The sequence below is a fragment of the Festucalex cinctus genome, chromosome 13 (genome assembly GCF_051991245.1).
Source record: "Festucalex cinctus isolate MCC-2025b chromosome 13, RoL_Fcin_1.0, whole genome shotgun sequence".
Taxonomy (NCBI): domain Eukaryota; kingdom Metazoa; phylum Chordata; class Actinopteri; order Syngnathiformes; family Syngnathidae; genus Festucalex; species Festucalex cinctus.
The window spans coordinates 20,826,731-20,835,547 of record NC_135423.1 but is presented as its reverse complement, the minus strand read 5'-3'; positions in this window follow the sequence as shown (position 1 = coordinate 20,835,547).

Here is an 8,817-nt window from a genome sequence, read left to right as displayed (position 1 = left end):
TTTTTCTTAATTCAACACATACAGTAGGTACAGGGTTTACTGTTGAATAAAATTAACAAGGTGAGCAGTAACCTTTTCATCGAATCTGACTCTCTTCACCTTGAAAGCAGAAAGTGTTTTGTTCTTGTATTCCCCATCTCCATGCAGCTTAATGAAGTGTTACTTTAGTTTTGCTTTGCTCAACTCAACTCTAGAGCACTTTAAAACAACCAACACTGTTTTCTTGTAACCCAGCGGCATCAGATACAATGAAAACAGCAGAGGCCCCAGAACTGAACCCTGTGGAACCCCATACGTTCCGTTATACATGTGAATTCATGTTGCACATATTCGTTTGACAATTTCTTTTTTTAACTTAAGGGATTAAAATAATACAGAAATTACAAGACGTACCATCACAAGAGCTACAAGTCGACTACTAAGTGCACCAAATTCCCTGCAGCAGATAGGCCAAGCAATGTAGCGTTGACCTGCAGTCAGTGATGGCTGAGCGAGGCGTATCATCAACAATCATTTGAATCGGGTGTTTGTCTTGAACTCTTTATTTATTTATGTATTTATTTATTTATTGTTTTCATTATTTTTGTTAATCCTCTTGTACAAAGAACCAAGCAAAGGCAGTGTTTTACTACAAATTTTGCTTTTGTTTTTAAATGAGTTACCATTTTCATGTGACACACCAAAGCCCTTTTCAAGGCATCTTGTCAACTCAGTTCAGTATCAAGCCAAATTCTTTTTAGACAAATAATCCCTAAAAGTTGTTCCCCTTAAATGTGTATGCATACAGTAAATATGTGCACGTATGTCAACATTTTTTAAGCATAACATCCTGTTGAGGGATGTTTATTTGATCATATTTATGATTATTACTACTTGGCTTCCTCCAAGCAGTATGTGGCCTGACTGAACGGAAAAGAAGGATACATCTCTTAAGGATTTTCTAGTTAGGTCTCTGCAGACTTGTTAGCTCGTTTCCTTCCATACTGTTACTGTCAGTGTAAGCCCCCAACACACATCAAAATGACTGATTGTGTGCCGTCTAATTGTTTTTCCTGAAACATACTGAATTGTTTGTGGTCTGCTTAGTTATTTTGGATTCCATTTCATTTTGTTAACTTACTATAATTCAAAATTCAAATCTTGAGGGAATTGTTGACCCATTCTTGTCTTCCATTTGTGTCTCTTCCTGGTTGAATGGTTGCAGTGTTTTAAAAATAATATGATTGATGAACTGTTCTTGAATGTTACGGCTCTGTGTAAAACATTACAGTGATACTGTGCGTTTGTCACTTGGACATTCATGACATAAATGTAACATTCCTTCCACTACATCCCAATGGAATAACTTTTAAATAAGATTTAATGTGTGTCTTTCTTGAGTTATCTTTTCCCATATTAAGCAATACGTAGGTCTTCTCGGTGTCTCAAAAATATCCCCCAGTAATACCTTCCCTTGCCAGATTACAGAATGTAGCCCTGCTTTGCTGTACTTTAGTCCAAATTTCTCAACCATTGAATGTCAGCAGGGATTTTTGAAATCACTGATATATTTCCGGTCAGGTTGCTTCCTACTACGGTAGTTTAACTATTCTTCTCTGGCCTTTACCTTCCAGATTCTTTTCCCTGGAAAACTGCCAATCACTGGAGGTTTTTCTTTCCCTTACTTTACCCCCCTTCCTTTCATTTATGAAATGTGTTTTTGTATGAAAATGCTCACGGTTTAGTAACTTCTTGAAATAAGATCATGTCTCGCACCAACAACAATGCCAATTTAAAAGTTGCTTACATCGCTTTTCTTGAGCAGTCAAAAAGCTTTTCTTAAACAAAAGTGTCTGCCGACTATTGTTGTGTTGTGTTGTCATTAGCAGAAAAAAAAGGGTACTACATAACATTGGTGAAACTGACTTGAAAGAGGCACAATAGAGTGCTGCTCTATTGTTGACAAATGTAGGGTGCGCTTAATTAAAATATAATTGTGCTGAGATTCACAGAACTGCACTAATTGTTTAACATATTTTTTTTTATGGCTGTCACCCACTTTCAGTCACTTAGAGCTAACCAACAAAAAAGATTAAGAAAAAGACTATTGATCCCACAGTGGGAAAAATTCACGGTTGCAGCAGCAAATAAAATGAAGAAGAAAAGCATGATCAAAATCAACCTGTTGCGAGGACAAAAAAATGTGATTTACAAAAAAAAGGCTCAAACCAAAAAACAGCAATAACATAAACCTTGTACAAGATGTATTTCACCTTGTGTGTTTTACTGCACTGAATAAAAATTACACCGAACTGACGGAATAGTGCAATTGAAAGGACTTACTGCTGTGCGCAGGAATGACCTGCGGCATCGCATCAACACCTCTGCCGTGCAAAACATCCCTGCAGGCTGCTGGCCATTTCATGAAATAACTTTTAATGCCTCCTGTTGGTAAACATCACATCATCTCACTTGCTGCTCAATATTTGGTTCGTATAATCAGAATCAAGGAATGTTTTTAGGTAGAATGGGGTATCAGTAACATGCATCAGTAGTTCCAGTTTCCTGCTGGATGTAGTCTGCATTGTGGTCGTGGTTCAGTCACCCGCCATGCAGGCAGTGTGGGTTCGGTTGTTACTCAGTGACGGTGAGTGTGAATGTTTGTATGCCATTGATAGACTGGCGAGCAGTCAAGGGTGTAGGGCGCCTTTTTGGAAAAAAATACAAATAAAAAATCAGCTGGGAGAGGCTCAAGATCCCTGTGACCCCGAAAAGCTGGGTAGATAAACATTTACACACTACCTTTGGGAGTTATAGAGTTTAGGCTACAATGTCTTAAAAAACAAAAAAAAACAACAACAAAAAAAACGGAATCTTGAATCATTAGAGTTTGATCCTATTTATCTTGTCCAAATCCTCCAAGACTTTATGCTTGTCAGTAACTCCGCACCTGTTTCTCGGAGCACGGATGCACTTTATAACTGTTAAGATGAAAACAGAGTAGTGCTCCTGATTGGAACACAATCTAATTGAAGTGGAATAACCCAAATGTTAATTAAGCACTGCTTTTAGATTTGTGATTGTGTCAGCGAATCTGTGTCAGGTACATGCAAGTACTTGCATGGATGGATGAATGAATCATTTGTGACTAGGTGAGTTTTCCTGACAAGTGTGGATAGATTCCAACAATAAAATTAACAATTAGGTGAATTGGCAAATGTTGAATCGCAGATATGTGGGGCATCACTGCATGGTATAATTTCATTGCAGTACAATAGAGACATATAATAGAAGAAACAAACAGGAATGTGACCTTTTCCAAACTGAGATTGCTGATGTGAGACAAAAGTTTTCAAAGAGATGCAAAAGTGGCTTAAGTTTTGCCGGACAGGTAATTTATCTTGATTATCCTGCATACAAGCTTGTAAACTGTGAAATAAGGGACGGTTGCACCCTATGAATAAAATAATAATAAAAATAAAAATAAGCAGCTACTGTCTGGACCGCCGTAAATTCCCAAGCCAATTTTTGGCCCCAGTACATCTATGGGTGATATTTATATTCCTGTTTCTGTGCCCTAGTAGATTCCTCACCAACTCCAAAACTTGTACATTGTTTTGAATCAATGCTGATTGTGTGCAGGCATTATTGTAATACGAGTTGAATGGACGCCTGCCTCTCTTTGTTAGTGCTTTGACAACTTGATGGTCAGTCCATGTGGAATTTTATCATTTTCAGTATGAATCTTTTTTTTTTTAAACATTTTTGATGACTTTGATTTATTTCATCTTTATTTATTTATTTATTTATTTTTTTCTATTTGCGCTTACTGTGTGAAGTCATTTCCTGCCATCACTTTGCCTTATTATTCTTATTTTTTTAGTCCTTCTGTTATTCTTTTTTTTACTACAGTATTGGCAGTTGGGGGCCTTTTTATATAAATAAAGCCTAACAATTGCATACACCATGTTTCAAGGCAACAGTTAAGAGTTCCAGATATTAAAAATACAACTTGGTGGGAGAATGTGCATACCTCAATGCAAAAAAACAAAATCAGTGTTTCCAACTCAACGTATGTGTGTACTGCGTATACACACTCTTGTAGTATGAATCCTGTATGCGCTTATATAAATGAGATGCTTGGCACTTCCGTGCTGTGTACTTGGTGCTTTGCCACTACATCTTCAATTTCCTTGAACAGAGACCAACATCTTCATTTGTTGTGTGAATCAGAGGGACAAGAACAGGGCTGGTAAAAAATAAATGAATAAATAAATAATCGATTTGTTGAGCCAATGGTAACAAAAGGTTTTGGTCAGCAATTCACGGCCTCTTTACACCACTGCATAGATGGATGAACGAAGATATTTTTTTTACTTTTCGGACCAATAAAGTGAATTGCATTATTTAAAACACAGCTGATGAGCTTTCTCACTAATGTTCTGTCCATATCACAGTGGTTTGGGAATAATTGTTTCAGTTCATGCATCCAATCCATGTTTTTTTTTTTTTTTTTTTTTTTTTTGCTCTGTTGAAAACCAATTTCCCCCAAAAATCCCCTCATATAGCTAACTTCACCTCATTTAGTCCTACACTTCCCTTTCCATCATTCTTAAATCACAAAGGACATCAGTCAAGCAACCCACATTGACTGCAGTCAATAAGAGACAAAGCCATGTCTGCTCGAGCACCTCCTCCTTCCTCCCATTGCTTTGTCTGTTTTATGCTGTTATAGCCAGCAGAGCTCAATTTACTGCAGAGCACTAGTCTGTTGAAGAAAAGAGAACCGCATCTCTAGTCCCTAACACTTTTGCTTAATCTTTAGTCAAGTTGAATATGTCCGGGCTTGGCAAGAAAAATAGAGAGGGAGTAGCATTTAAAGTGGGAGGCTTGATGGACGCTGTTGACTTCACATGCTTTTAACCATTATTTACTGTCATACAGTTGTAAAAGTAAGTTGTACAGTAAAACTAAACAATAAATTGCGTACCCTCAATTAACTATGGTGATTCGTGAAGTACACAGTCAAATGTGTGGAAGAAGGTAATTAAGTGATGGGTTTGTGATGATTCTCTTCACATTAACGATCCACAGTTTTTATCCTAATATTACTATTATTGATGTTGACATTCTCGACCCTTTGTTACTTTTATATATACATTAAAATATATACATATTACGAGAAAGGTATGTAAATTTCATGGCATAATTTTTCCAGGACTTTTGTTTGCTGGGTTTCTCAATTGTACAGCCTTTAGGATCGATCCAAGTTTAAAGGTTTAAGAATAATAGTTGGCCTGGCTGCCATCTTTAATACACAAAAGATGTCTGTATGAACGGACAGCCAAAACGAGGAAGAATAAAAAAAATATGTAAATATCTGACTCTCATTAATTGACAACAGTTGTCATGTCACTGTTTGTGTCCTCCCTCTGTCTTGTGCTTACCTAACCCTTATTGTGTCATGTTTCCACACTCTTGTCTCATCAGTTCTGGTTATGTCATTTATTTAACCTCGTGTCTCGCCACCAGTTGGTTGTTCTTCATATTCATATTCCAACATTTTTTCTCATGCGACTGACTCATGTAAGCTTTTTGACCTTGCCCTTTTTCCTGACATTTATGATAATATTGCCTTGCATGTACCGGACCAAACCTGTTCATTATACAGTGCGTTTTGTTTTTTCTTTTTTCTTTTGCCTTGAGTCGTGTATTTGGGTTCACAGCCTCCATGGCAACAATTGGTGGCATCAACTCCAACTTGCAATTCCCTGACAGTGTGTACAGTGTGCTGCTGAGTGCAAAAGTGAAATAGGTTGTTGCGGGGGCAAAAATGTCAAATTTAATTAAATCAATTGTTGAAAATGTGTGTAGAATGCACAACATACCCTTAAATGAATGAATAAATACATTCATTAAAATACCAACAATGGTAATAGATGATGTATACAATGTAAAAACAATAGTTATGAAACACAAACAAAAAACACAATCAATAATATCAATTCTGATGTGCATTTAGAGTAAGTAAGAGTGTCGCATTTCTGTGTTTAGACTATGTGGTTGAAATCTGTTGAGAAATGGTGACACTTTTTAGTGATAGTGCTTTTAACTCATTCACTCCCAGCCATTTTCACAAAAGCAGTCCCGTTCGCTCCCGGCTGTTTTACTGGATTTTGACTGATTTTGCAAGGCCCACAGAATATTGTGTTCTATTGCTATAAAAGCATGGAACCTATCAAAAGAAAGATTAAAGTCTCTTCTTTCATCAGGAAAAAAAAAAAAAATTCTATCTGTTTCCGTTTTGCAGCAATTAGCATTAGAAGAGAGCTAAGTTTCATCAGTTTTCACAAATCTATTTAAAATTCTAAGTAATTTAGCTTTTTTCTAGTTGGCCCTGGTTGACCTCCTTTGTTCTGCTGCCACCTGCTGGCCGTTTGTGTAATAACTACCATTTCTGCAACCGTTCTTTGTAGCTGAGAGGCTGCATCAAAGCCTTCTGTATGCTCTAGCATAAAAAAAACAACAACAACAACAACAAAAAACGTATAAATACGTCTTTGGGACACCTACAACATAAAAAAATGTATTTACACGTTATTCGGAGCAAATGAGTTAAGTGAACTGAATCATTAGAATCAGCGCTTTTTGAAAGAATCGTTCTTGTTGTTGATTGGTCGTTCGCAAAGATTGACAACATGCGTGTGGCTGAGATCAAAAGAACTGACTTCTGGAATTGATCCGTTCACCCACGTGCACTGAAAAGATTTGTTCCTTTGAACAAAAGCGTTCATGTGCGACACAACACTATTGATTTTATGTACTACTAAAATGAGCATGAAACGGATAAAAAAAAAGTGCACATTAGCATTTGAGAATATCTTCTGGTCATTCCTGCTCTGTTTTTTTTGTTTTTTTTTTTGTTTACAGCACTTCTCATGCTCAGTCAAACAGCGAAGATGTTCTGAATGGTCTGAATGTTTGTCCTGCTTTCAAAGGACAGTCGATGGAGGCCAGTTTGTGTGTGGATGTGATATCATCTACGCGAAGAGATTGTGTTCCGCTATTGATTGGCCTCAAGAGAGCAGCTTCATCTCTCCGTCTCTGACAGACAATACACTCGGTGAGACAGTTGGATAGCTCTCAATATGGAATTATTTGAAAAGCCTGCATCAAGGAAGAGGTAAAGAGCATTCTAATCATCCCTCTGTTCAACCATGACTGTGTAATTCCACTAAATTCACAGTGTGATAATGTGTTACATGTCATGTAAAACATGAATAAAAAAAACACACAATACAATGATATGCAAATCTTTCAAACCTATATGTATTCTATTGAATATACTACAAAGATAAGACAAATTAATATTCAACCAATGGTCATTATTTTGTGACAAATATTCTCTGCTTTTGAATTGGATGCCCTCCAAAAAAGCTGGCCACATAGTCTCAATGAGAGGGAGGCAGGTCTGGACAGGTGGCGGCCTTTTGCTATAGGCCTATGTACATTTTATTTATCAAGTCAGTTAATGTAACTCCGTTTGCCCACATTATTTCGTCAAAATCTACATTTGAACCCAAACTAATAATGCAGACAATTCCATTTTGAATCGCTACTGCCACCTGTGGCCGAACAATAAATCTGCACACACCCTTCTTCACGTACACAATTCGCAAATGAATTTGCAGACAGAGGGTGGGAAATTCAAACCCGAATCCATTCTGAAAACCAGCCAGAGGTTCGCAAGAGTACCCACTCTGAACAAGTAAGGTGTTAATCTACGAATTGGAAGATGCTTCAGTCATAAATTGTCAAATAATATATAAAGATATTTTTGGCCAAATTGTTAAAGACAACAATTTATCATCATGAACTAATTTTATCTTGGTTTAAAGGTCCCCTTTCATCATAATCCAAGTTTTCCATTTTTTAAATGCAAAACATAGGCCAAAATTAGTCTGTAACATAGTAAGTTTGTCATTTACATCTAACGGTCTTTGAAAGGCAAAAGCGTGCAGAAATGAAGTGCCGTTGTAACGTAGGATTGTGGCCCATTATTCAAGTAGCTACACTTTGTGTTTGCTACATACCCACTCAGCTCAGCAAAAAATGACTGATGGCAAAAACGCATAAAACTTTACATCATCTGCCAATCTCAGAGGAGTTTGAGGAATAGTTTACCTTGTGGAGAAATGCTTTAACATGGCAATCAAGAAATGTAAATACAACATTTAGCCATATTTTGCAAAGGATATGCACATTCTTTAAATTCTAGCATACTTGTACACATAAGCAAAAGTTTTCAAGCTCCCTCATTCAGATTCTCTCTGTCACAGCTGTGTGTCAGTGGGATTTCTCAGTGCCGCTTTGTTTGTCCAAACAGAACAGTGATAATTAGATTCTGTCAAGTGATTTGTCTGCAGACTGACATGCACACATACACACACACTGTGTTGGACATCTTTCACCTACTTTGCAGTTGTGTAAGGACTGAATAAGGTGAAGAGAGGACTCAAACATTGATTAACTCCTCCTTTCTGCCTGGTTCCACTCCACTGGTTATCAGCAACTCCTCATAAGAAAGTGTCAGAGGTTACTAAATCTGTCTGAAGCTGAGGCTTTAGGAGCCCATGCTGAAATAAAATGGACAGTCTCTCTTCTAGAATGTCAACAAATACACATCAGTAATAACTAACACATTGTGTAGTTGCACATTTCAAATAAATTTGATTTAAAAAATTGTAAAATTATTTAGATGAAACATTGCCTTTAACTATCGGCAGGAGTGTGCTGAAAAATACTGAATGTGGACCAGATTCCTATGTGATGTGACGC